This window comes from Gavialis gangeticus, unplaced genomic scaffold, assembly GCF_001723915.1.
Source record: "Gavialis gangeticus isolate Ggan-Ray unplaced genomic scaffold, GavGan_comp1, whole genome shotgun sequence".
In the NCBI taxonomy this organism is placed as follows: domain Eukaryota; kingdom Metazoa; phylum Chordata; order Crocodylia; family Gavialidae; genus Gavialis; species Gavialis gangeticus.
Genome location: NW_017729034.1, coordinates 51,886,396 through 51,899,096, shown reverse-complemented (window position 1 = coordinate 51,899,096; position 12,701 = coordinate 51,886,396). Strand labels below are relative to the sequence as shown.

Here is a 12,701-nt window from a genome sequence, read left to right as displayed (position 1 = left end):
ATACACAGCAGAAAAGGGGGGTTGGTTAGTGGAAGAAGCCAAGAAACAGATTCTCTGAGCAGCAAGTTTCCATTCCATTTCTCATAAATGATCTGGATTCAGGTATCAGAAATGGACTGGCTAAGTTTGCAGATGACACCAAATTATAAGGAAGTGCGGTCACTCTAGAGGATAGGCTGGCAATTCAGGCTCACAAGGTGGGAGGACAGGCTCACCAGGTGGGAGGATAAAAGCCTGATGATATTCAACATGGAGAAATGCAAGGTGCTCCACCTTGGGAAAAAAAAACCACATCATACTTATAGGCTCGTCAGTGCTATGCTCACTAGCACCATGACCAAAAGAGACTTGGAGCCTTTGTACATGCCACAGAATTGGCCTTTAAAGCAGCTTAAATGTTCTTTTGCACCGCTTTAATGGCGTTGCTGTTTACACTGTCGGCAGGGTACTGCGCATTAATGGCGCTGCTGTTTATACTGTCGGCAGCATATTGCACATTAAATGACTTTGGGACATAGCAAAATAAAACATGTCAGAGATGTTTTAGTTTGCTACCTTAGTAGCCACGGAGGGAAGCCCCGGGCCCTGTGCAGCCCAGGGGCTGCGCAGGCAATCTGTGCAGGCAGCCCATCAGCAGCCCATGCAGGAAGGCTCCACTGAAGGAAAAAAAAAGCGGCAAGCCTGATCTTTTTTTTTTTTTCCCTCCCCGAAGTCTGCCTGCCTGCCTGAGCTGTGCAGGGGCCTGGTGCTTCCCTCCACAGCTGCTGGGGGGCTGGAGCTTACCTCCACAGCTACAGTGCCCCCCAGCACTGCCCAGGCCGGGTGCCTGTGGGCAGGTGCCACCTGGGAGGCACCGCCACCACCACCACAAAGGGAAGCACTGCCCCCTGCCCCCCCCCCCCACAGCTCAGGGACCACTTGGTGCCCCTGCCTCCCCCCGTACTGGAGAGGCAGGTAAGGATCGGACCTGACCCTTGTGTACATGCCACGGGGGTTTACTTCAGTTTAAATTGCTTCAGTTAGGGAGAATTAAACCAGAGTAAACCCCCGTGGCATCTACAAGCAGCCTTGGGGGTCATGACTGACCACAAAATAAACATGAGCTACCAATGCAATGCTGTAGCTGGCAAAGCAAATAAAACTCTGGCTTGCATCTACTGATGCATCTCAAGAAGCCCCAAGAAGTCATTCTCCTGCTTTACTCAGCCTTGGTGAGGCCACAGTTGGAGTACTGCATCCAATTCTGGGCTCCACACTTTAGAAAGGATGTGGAGAAGCTTGAGAGAGTCCAGAGGAGAGTGACTTGCATGATTAGAGGTCAAGAGAACAGGCCTTATGAGGAGAGGCTGAGAGCCATGGGACTTTTCAGCCTGGAGAAGCAAAGGCTCAGGGGGGACTTGGTGGAAAACTATAAGTATATAAGGGATGTGCACCAGGAACTGGGAGAATGTCTGTGCATCAGGGCACCCCAAGGGAAGACAAGGTCTAACGGTCACAAACTGCTGGAAGACCATTTTAGACTGGACATTAGGAAAAACTTCTTTACCATCCAAGTCTCCAGAGTCTGGAATAAACTCCCCCCAGAAGTGGTGCAAGCACCTACTCTGGATACCTTTAAGAAACACTTAGATGCTTAACTTGCTGGGGTGATCTGACCACAACTGACTTCCTACCCCTGGGGCAGGGGGCTGGACCTGATAATCTCAAAAGGGCCCTTCCAGTCCTAACATCTATAAAATCTGTTAAATCTATTCAGAAGCTAAATGGCTTTCAGTAAGGGTGGGCATGGCTAATGATGCTTGAAACAGTGCTGGTCATCTTCTTGCTGATCCGAGAGAAGACAGAACAGCTGTGAACAGGGCAGCCAATACAACATGACTGCAAAGCTGTCTTGCTTCCAGTGCTGGGGTGGAGGCTAGCAACAAGCGCAGAGGCCCCTAATTGCTGCTGGCTGGGAATCCAAGGGACTGGGCAGGGTTCCCCACAAATCTCCAGCATCCACAGGTTTTCCTGTGCACACCCCTGCCTACACTGAGTCCGTGCCAGCAGCATGGACTGGGGGAGAAGCTGTGCCTAACCATAACTCACACCACAGAGTTCTGTGACTAATGTGTTCCCCTCGGTTAATTTATACACCAGAGGGGATCAGAGAGCACACAGTGCACATCAGGATAATTCACCTGGCACCAAAACACAGCCACCTGTGGGATGAGGCAGTGGCACAAAACAGACAGAGGTGTAACTCCAGCTCAGGCACTCTGCCCTCTGCAAAGGCAGAGATGCTGAGACACAGCAAGCACACAATCAGATTCCAACAGAGAAAGGCAGGACACTCGAGGAGAGAGGCTGCTAGAAAAAGTGAAGAACAAGTGGGTTGGGCATAAGAGTGATACCAAATCAAGTCACTAAAAAACCTGGAAGTAATGACCAGTGCCTGGGGAGTAGGTACTAGTGTGATCTTGGGCAGAGTAAGTTGTTCATCTAGTGTTTTAAATAGTGTAGTGTGAGGACCCTGAAGAAGAAATGAGTGGAGAAACACAGGCATCCAGAAGGGGCTTTCCTGTCCTGTTGGCTGAATCACTGTCTGCTTACACACAGCAGCTGCTGAACGGTGCACAGCATTGGTCATGTAGCAAGTGTGGAGGGAAACCATACTGGATTGAAACAACAAGGGAAATATTGGTCAGCCACAATGCAGTTACTTAATAAAGTATTTTGAAAAAGGAAAGGAAAGCAAGGGAGCCAGAACACTACTGGAATCTCACAAGACTTCTGTCGGAGGAACCTTTGGTTTAAAGTAGAGTTGCTTAAAAAAAACAACACAGAAAACAAGCATTTGTTACATCAAGTTTGATGAAGTTTAGAAAAATCTCATGTAGCTCTAGTTTTCAGTTGCATGTAAAAGACAATGCCATCTCCTATGACTCATCATCTCCACAGTGTCATTCAGGGTCACTGCTTCAGGACTGGCTTGGAGGGGAGTGTGACATTTAAGGCACAGACAGAAGTGCAGCTCCCTGGTGTAACCAAGAATGCTTTGCAGTAAGTGCTCTGAGTTACAACGATACCCCAGACCAAACAGAAATTCATTGTTGGTTCCAGTGGGAGGGGAATCTAGCTGCTGGCTTCAACCTGTAGCCACTTTCCCCAAGCAATGGGCCCTCCTCCCTGCCAGCCCATGATGTTTTCAAAATGGGAGGGGAAAGGAAGCAGAGGGAGTTCATTCTAGGGGTTCCCCAACCAGCACTGAGGGGTGGGGGGGTGTATTGGAGCCCCCCTCCCCACCTCAGAAGGGCTCCAATACACCCGCCCCACCCTCCAGTGGCAGCTGAAAAACCCCAGACCAAACTCCCTCCATTCTCTTTCCCCACTCCCATTCTGAAAACAGTGACAGGCTGGCAGGCAGCGCAGACACAAGTTACAGAAGATGCTGTATTCTGAAACGTCTTCATCTCAACCCTCATGCAATAAGGGTGCAGATTTCTGTCTGATAGGACATTTTTAAGCAGTATGTAGCCGTGCACTTGCATCTGGTCATGGCTATGGACTGCTTCCTATGGCCAGATTGGATGAAAATGATCAGTTCTGTCTATGGCCTTATTGAGTCATCCACACCACTTCCTGCAACACCTGGAGTTTTCCTTGAAGGTCTCCCATCTAGATGCCAAGAACTTGATTGATATTCAGGCTGAAACACAACATGGTTCACTTTCAGTTTTTTTTCTCAGCAGCCCTGCTGCTCCTGTTGAAAGTATGATGAGTGATGCAACAGCCTCCAGTACAGAGGCAGTTTCAGTGTGCAACTAACATGTACAATGCAAGAGCAATTTAAAAGTAATCAGTCATCTGTTACTTTTCCAAGGAGGTAATCAGCAGCATGTAACCGATTTCCCTTTAGATCCAGTAATCAGTGATATGATGATTACTTTTTCAAAGCAGTTTGAATCCATCATATATCCTGAACACTGATCAAGCACGTCACCGGTGCTTTTGAGATCGCAGAAAGATGTGGTTTCACTTCCTCGCCAATCCCAGATACACAGAACAATGGCTACAGAATACATCTGTACTGTACTCAGTGGGCTAAGAAAAAAGCTCTTAGACTGTCAGTCTGCAGTAGGCCATGGTACTACTTATGAAATTAAGAAGTTCACTGTCTTCCAGAGTTATGGCAATTCAGAAAGGCATAATACTAAGCCTTCCAAAAGTGAATGGTTTAAGTGAAAGATTGCAAAAAAAGAAATGAGTTTCTGTCACTGTTATTTTTGTTTTTAAAATTATATTTAATTTATTGTTACACATCTATCTTACTCCTAAGTCTTCTCGTGGTGCAAAAGAAAAACTTGAATAAATTCATGCTCTGCAAAACTATTTAAGCTAGGAGAACTTTTTGATATTTAGTTTATTAATATAGTGAAGAGAAAATTTTTCCACCTCGTATCACAGAAATTGCAATCCAATCCAATCCTGTATCCAATCCAAGAACATTTGAAGTGTTGTTCTTTTTTTTTTAATGTTCTTTAAAAAAAAAGACAAATTTAGACAAAAATAATTCAGCTATATAAAAGCATAAACTTTATTAAAAACAGCTATGGTTGAAAAGGATTGGCTATTTCAAACATCCTAGGTTTTATCTGTAAATTTCTTTATGAGTCGGGCATCTGTTAAAACGAGTACATGGACAGGATGCTACACTGGAGTATTTAATCTGTACAAAAAAATAAAAAAGGCCCAAATTTTGGTTCTTGTGTTAGAGAAGCTGAGGTGGGGTCTTGTTCAGCAGACGATTTTACCAAACCCTGCAGAAGGTGAAAAGAAAACAGTTGCTGTTATTGTTGTTGTTGTTTTGGTTAATATACCATTTCCACATGATTCACTGCAATTCAGGAAAAAAGCAGTTGGGAAAAAACCACAGATTGTGCAGCAGTTCACATTCCCTTCTGCTTCACAAATAAGCCACAGGTCTCAGTTGTTTATATTTCATTGCACCATGGTGTAGTTTTCAAGTCTCTACATAAAGCAGAAGCACCATGTTTTGAGGACTTTGCACAAGCTTTCCCTCTTCCCACCCACCTGCCACAGCTCCACAGAGCATATTCTGAGGAGTACCTGCTATAGACATCTCCCACAGTGATAAAGCAGCAGTGGGACACATGGCATCCTGCTGAACAAGCGAGGTAGGAGGACATCTGTATCTCTGTAACCCTTTTTCTGGACCAAAGAAGCTTATGGACCTATCTGACAGCATTCCTGAAGACCTGAAGTTCAGGAAAAGGGCCAGCAAGCTTTTCCTAAAAACAAGAACTGAAAGGGAAATTTAGGACTACAATAGGCACGCTGCCTCCCACAAAGGACCGATTAGGCAAAAGGAGGTGATGAGGCCTACAGACAATGAGTAGAGCTTGTCTAGGAAGATGGAGGGAAAGGATGAAACCAGCTCATTATGTGTGAAACCAATTTTACCAGAGGGTTTGGCTTTAGGATTGGGTAGACTTAAAACCCCATGCATCCTAAAGGGCTGCATGCCCCAAATAATCAAACCCATCCATTTTGGTTTGGGATTTGAAATGAAGATGCACTGCAGAGCATTAGCATGCGGAGAGAGGGCTGAGTTCTCCAAATTCTCACTATAAGAGCAAAGATCATTGAGCAATGACTGAACCTGCTGGCAAAGCAGGTTAATAAGCACAAGTGCTCTGGCTTTCTGAGTGGATGTACACTTCAGAAGATAGAGTGAGATTGCTTTAATTCTGTTCTCTACTACTACTTTCCTCAGAAATCTTGAAAGAAAGGCACAGAAGAACATCATAAAGGAGCAGGCAATGATTGCATTGCCCAAAAAAAATTGGGGAAGGGCATAGACAATAAATTCTCCAAAGGTTTGAAGGTGGCATTCAGTTAAGCAACCAGATGTTTAATTTTGCATCCAAAGCCCATTTTAAAATCTCAGATCTGTGACACTGGGTTGGAAATAGTATGAAAACAGACTTCTCTGGTGTTTGTGCGCGTTCATCTGTCAGCTATCAGTATGACGTGTCGGCCAGGAAAGAGAAGGCCAGCCACGCCACAGATCCAAGCTGATGCTTTGGAATCAATCCTTTTCCTCTCTCGTATAGAAATAGCATTTGAAAATCCAGAGAAGGAAGCAAATGGCTATGGAAGAGTGCGGGAAGACTCCGGCTGATCACGAAGGAAATGTAAGGGCCTTGTGACATTGTAATCTTATGAGGCTTTTGGAGCTCTTAACTCCTGGACTAGCTCCACATTAACACCTGTAAGCTTCTTAAAACACTCATTATTCATTTTGAAGATACACCACTTCACAGCAGGATCATCTCTAATCTGCCTAATTTTGCTGTTCTATTAAGGTGTAACCACTCCAGACAGCTATTCCACCCAAACTGAAGTCCTCCAGCATCCCAGGATGCAGTGGCTCCCTCCTGAGTCAGGGCGAGGGGGGATGCCGGGGTGCAGCACAGCCGGGCATGGTGCCTTGGCCCCTGGACATGTTGAGTAGAGCAAGCATCACAGCCCCAGAATGCCCAACAGCCACAGTGCTCCCTGCTACCACTTGGACAAGCTCTGCCTGCACCAGGCAGAGTGAGCCAGTTTGAGTGGTGGTGCCCCAAACTGGCTCACTCTGCCCACCAGTAGCACAGCTGGTAGGAGCAGGAGCACCCCAGACCAGCTTGCTCCACCGGGCACTCACAACTGTTCAAAGTGGTTGTTTGGATAGGGAACACAAACTGCTCTGCACAGTGAGCCGGTAGTAGGAGGCACTGTGGCTGCTGGGCACTCCAGGGCTGCGGCACTCACTGTGCCTGGCAGGAGCCGTGAGCTGGTCCTGCCCCTAGCTCCTAGTCCTGCCCTGCTCACCAACCCTCTAGTAGCAAGTCAGCTGTGCAGGTGAGGGGCAGTCAGAGCAGTTTTTTGCCTTAAGGTCTGACTGTTGCAGTAAGCCAATCAACACTAAGCCGATTAGCATTTGTGCAGCTTTCAGCATAAGGTGTAACATGGCCCTAATACTCTAGGAAGTACCTTCTTTCTTTCCTGTAAGCACAAGTGAAATACAAACTCTGATGCCAAAGGGCTTTCAGAGGAAGTCTAAAGAGAAGAGATCAAGCTAATAATCTGGGAGATGGGAATACAAGGGATAAATGTCACGCTCATCGCAAAGCCTTGAGCTAAGACCCTGGCTCCTCTTAATGGCGCCTAAACGCTCTGCCATGCCTAAACTGTTTGCTCAGTACCAAATGGACAACTGGGATCCAAAATGTGTACACTGTGGCACAGGGAGGCACCAACCTCAGTAAGAAATATGACTTCTGCACAATGGAGGACACCCACCATTCAGCTGAGGTGACAGGATCTTGTCTGTCCCATTGTTCTTTATAAAATTACATAAAACATCAATTTACTCTAAGTCCTGCCTGATTAAAGACCCTGCCATTAATCAAGCTGATTAAATGAATCAAACTTGTTAAGAACCCTCTTTACCAAAACATTTACATTTCTGCTGAGCAGAGACTTACGTGATTTTGAATTGGAAAGCACACAGGTTTTCTTGAGAGTATTAAAAAGAAGATTCTGAACATTAAGCATGTGAAAATCTGAATCCCAAGTGAAAGGAGATACCTCCCTGCTGAACTGAGGTGGGTGTCTAAGCCAGGGAGAGGAGTTAGATGGAAGACATGTCCCAGCCCTCTGCATTTCTCCTTGGCTCAATTAAGCAGCTCTTTATTCAACATGCTGCTGTTATGAATCCCTTTCTAAGGGACCTGACTCTGCCCATGTACTATATAGGGTAACCAGACATCTCACCCAGGGTTATGGATTCCAGTAGAGGAGCCAGGCACCACCATGGGGCCTAAATCCTTGTGTGCCACTTAGAGGAAGGTATTATGTTTTCTGATTTAAACTACCTACCTGAAATCTAAGTTTTATCTATTCACTGTTAAGAATAACATGATCTATTTTTGCCTGATCGTATTTTAGCATTTTCAACAAAAGTCTTTATTCTTATAAAGAGATTCTCAAGCCATCAGTGCCTAATAAATTGAGTGTAGCACTCCTGCTCAAGAGTCTTGCATTTACTTTTATTGGTTTTATATCTGATTTGAATATTGCTGCCAATAAAATCTTCTGAGATTTTATCTAGTAAAATGGGAATTGTTCTAGTGATATTTCTTAGTAGGTCTCAGATCTCATTGGTTTAGAGAGAAATTCAGAGAAAGAAATGTGAACACATACCATGTAGGTAGCAATCTAATATAACCCATATCCATAGGTGAGTGTGTGTATCTATACATACTCACGCATATCCATAGGGTATGGATCCTATGGATATGGGTATGTACACACACACACACACATAGATATAGATATAGATGTATGCGTGTGAGCACATATATGTATACATACACTCACCTATAGATATGGGTTATATTAGATTGCTACCTACATGGTATGTGTTCACATTTCTTTCTCTATATTTCTGTCTAAAACCAATGAAATCTGAGATCTACTAAGAAATATCACTAGAATAATTCCTGTTTAGAAGATCAAATCTCAGAAGACTTTTATTGGCAATAATAGTCAAATCAGACATACACACTCACCTATGGATATATGTGTGTGTATACACACACACACACCTTTAGATACAGCTACATTGCAGTCACTGTTGTGACTGAACTGGGATATAGACATACTTGAGCTAGCTTTAAATTTATTCACCATAGCCTGGAGTCCAGTATGGGCTGCAAAACCTGTCTAAGTATTTACCTTGATATGGTGGCAGGGTTTGCAGCCATGATATATATAGCAGCTAGACTTGAAAACAACCATGGAAACATGTTTTCCCCCCTCCCCCCCCCATCTAAAAGCGTGACACCATAACCACTTCAAAGTTAACATTGGACAATAAATTCCACTACATAAGAAATTATATGTGGGGTTCAACCTTTCCATCCTCCCATCTTATATTGCCAAGATTTATAATCTTTGCCTTAGAGATGGCTGATTGGAAGTATACATGAACTAAATTAATAGATGATCCTCTGAGGTCCCTGCCCTACTTTTCGATGATTCCATGTAGATACCTGATAAAATTGCTCCTGCTTGTTTTATTCTGCCACGCAGCAGCATCTTTTGGGGGGGGGGGGTATTTGTATATTCAGAATAATCCAGGAATATACAAGTCTTACTATATGCAGAGTATGGAGAACAAAGCTAAAAGGGGATGTTTTTCATAAATCAATTGATATTATACGTCTTGGTTAGTGCATTTCTAGGGAGGTAGGGAAAGAGTAACCAAGAGGTTAATTATAAAGCTAGGGTCAATGGCAGACATAACTCCATGATTGGGATCTAAAGGATTTTACGCCCAATCCCAAAAATCTAGTATATAGCTGCCCAGTATTTAATTCCCAAGGTCAGATAAGGAGCAACCCCAAGTCCTGTACTGGCACATGGGGCTGCCTTCTGCCCGATCCTCAGAATCAGCCAGGAGGTGGCCGTGCCCCAAGCCAGAAGCTGCCCCCTGCCCAATCCCAAAAGCAGGGCTCCCCATGTTCTGGCAGAATTTCATCCATGTCCATATGAGCTGCAGGGCAAAGCTTTTGAAACTGTCAGGTCAAAGGGAGTCCATGGAAGCATTGCCATATTTTGGCACAATACATTTGTTGAACATGCAGCATGTTACAGTTTACTGAATGATTAACACATTGGTCATAAAATAAATGTAATGTCTGCCCGGGGCCTACTATGTATTCTAAAACCTCTTGGTGTGTAATGCAACAAGATAGGGATTATCAAAGGCACCTTATCATCTTATCAGCAAATTGCCCACTTGCTTCTGTAATAATGATTTTCCTAAGAGAATTTTTGTGTTAAACAGTAGTGATAAGTTCTCTGTTCTGTTTGAAACACTTCTAAAAAATGGATTTATTTTTTAATGGAAAGACATACATAAACACTTTCTGGTTAGGGGATTCCGGCCCATCTCTTCCCAAGAGGGTGCTGCACTGAAAAGCCAAGGGGGATATCTTACAGTTGAGAGTGATCCTGCTACCAGGAACATGGGAGCAGACGCATGGCTGGAGGTATAAGAAGGCTGCATGATGCCAGTTCCAAAAAACAGATCTGAATGACAGCTCATGTGTGCTATAAATATGCCCTCATGATGACCAATAGTAACTGATGTGTACACATTGCTCTTTACATATTTTTTTAATTAAAGAGAAGTCCTCATTTGATCACTCCATGGTGCTTAATTGAAAAATGAAGGCTCTCACAGCCTTTCAAACACTACATTTAATTCAGCTTGACCAATTCAAAACAGAGCTGGGAAAGGGAAAAAGAGAAAACTGGCAGCAGGAGAATAGGGTGAGACTTCTGGTTCCTGCCATGTGGGCTCTCAAAGGAGCCTCAAATCCCCTACGCTTCTAATGTGACAGCATTGGAGACCAACATAGATAAACCACATGGCTTCTTTACATATCCAACATGTTGGATTTGGCCCAGGAAGCAAACTATTTCCATCCTTTAAAAAATAAGTCATCAAGAATATCCCATCTAGAACAGAAATTTGAATGCTCGGTAAATAGCAAATGTTTAACAGGCTGGTTTTATATGTCAGCTGTGGACTAGCATGAAACTAGCTCCTTTCTTGTATTACACATAGTATATAAAAATGACACACTGTCTATGGAGCACAGATATCCGGTCCACGTGGAATAACTCAGCAAGTTTTACCACCGCACAAACAGCCCGCCGGAAGCCTCTGGCCAGGAGTAGGTGGAGCGCTTTGCAACAGTTTGTGGCCACCGGAATAGCCCAGGGGAAAACTACGTAAAAAAAAATTCTCTCCCCACTCCCTTTCAGAATAATCTTGATTTTCAGTTTATCTCCCTCTCCCTCTTCGTCTCCTCTCTAAATAAACAAAAGCCATGTGATGCTTGTCAAGCGGCATTCTACAGTAACACTGAAATATGGGACAAATCAGAAGAAACAGATTCCCAAGTGATAGAACCAGGATGCTGAAAAGTATTTCTAGGAATGTTCTTCATCTGCTCCAGTTTCACAGCAGCTCCTTTCTCCTCCCTCCCCTCTGTACTCAGCTCTAACGAAGCACCCCTGTAGAATGGGAAGTTGCCGGCTACCTTGACCTCATGGCTTTGGCCACTCTCACAGCTCAGGTCCTCACATTAGTTCAGAGTCTCTTCCCTGAAGCAGTAAATGGGGAATGAAGACAAACTGAACACTTAACCCCACCTCAGTGGGCACTCCATCCCTACCCTACTCCCATTCCTACCCTTTCCATATCATGATCCCAGAGGACTCCCCCAAGAAATCATGGGATGTAACCCAAAGAATAGTGGGATTAGGGTCATGAGTCTTTTGGAAGCCCTGCATAAAAAACTGAAAATCCCAGTGTCGAATATGGAAAAAATGCAAGGAAAAATATTCAGAGAGAAATTATCAAGTATGACTGATCATTCAGTGGAAATGAAACACTTGGAAGTGGGTAACGCTGAAAAAGACCTACCACAGGGATGAGAGCGGACAGCAAATCACGAATTTAAAACATGATATGGCAGTAAGAAAGTGCCAGTCTGATTTGAACTACAGAGAGATAGGAGGCATTGTATCGAACACCACCAAGTAGAGGGCCCTTCCCTCTCAAGCTCACTGCTGAGATTCCCTCTAGAACACGGAGTGCAATTACCATAAAAGCATGTCAACACCAGAAAGATTTTGACCAACTGGAAAGAGTTTATAAAAAAAGCAACAATGAACTAAGGGAAAGATACAATAACTCAGTACTACAGCTAGGGTAAAGAATCACTAGGGCTAAGTACAGGCAGTCAAAAAACCCGAAGATGAATTGATTCAATCTTTGGAAGTTGGCCTAAACTGTGGAGATCAAGCCAATAAGCAAGTGAACAGACCTTCACTTTTGATTCCAGAAATGCAGTCACATGTCTGCAGTGGCTCAGGCCAAAAGCTGCGGGACACTAGAGCATGCCTCCCTGCTCTGCTAAAGCAGACAGCTTGAATTTGAAGGGGATCAGGGACAGAAATTCAATAAACTAATTTAACCTGAATCAGTGAAGTCTGATACTATATCCATCCAAGTTTATCTTAAACCAGTTTTGTCCATTTTGAAAGCAGTTTATGTGCACTGAACTTCTGTTGTTACAGATTTGAACCAATTTCCAATCACATACCAGTTTATGTGTGATTTCTGTCCCTAGCCCAGGAGAAAGATAGTAGTAATTGACAGGTATTTAAAAAGTGAAAAACAGTAAGAACAGAAATCTAAGCAGCTATAATCAGGGCTCTGTAAAAGGATGGGAAACCAGTTTGCTCAGCCAGCAAATGCAGGCTGGCAGTATGAGCTATTAAAGTGTGCCAAGAAATATGGTAGAAGGACTATAATTTGGGTTATTTCAAACTAAAAGCACTTACAAATATACTTTCATGGATGATGCTGAAGCAGCACCACAGAACCAGCAAAGAGGCAGTCACAGCATCTTTCAAAGAGCAAACATCTGGAGGATGAAGTGATTGGAAATGTATTAAACCATGAGAATAGGCTGACTGAAGAGGCAGATATCAGGGGATGGGTATCCAAGGGTTCCTCCTTTGATATCAGCTGCTCCCACAGAAGCTAGTTTTCTTTAAAAGGTGTTTTTTTT

General features: G+C 44.0%; 1 long non-coding RNA gene across 1 annotated transcript in view; it reads right to left on the bottom strand.

Moving 5' to 3' along the window:
* Positions 1–4,558: 4,558 nt before the first annotated feature.
* LOC109304833 overlaps positions 4,559–12,701 on the bottom strand; it is a 61,010-nt gene continuing 52,867 nt past the window's right edge. Inside the window, exon 3 of the long non-coding RNA XR_002099478.1 lies at positions 4,559–4,799. This is a non-coding gene — a long non-coding RNA (uncharacterized LOC109304833). The remainder of the gene's footprint in view (positions 4,800–12,701) is intronic.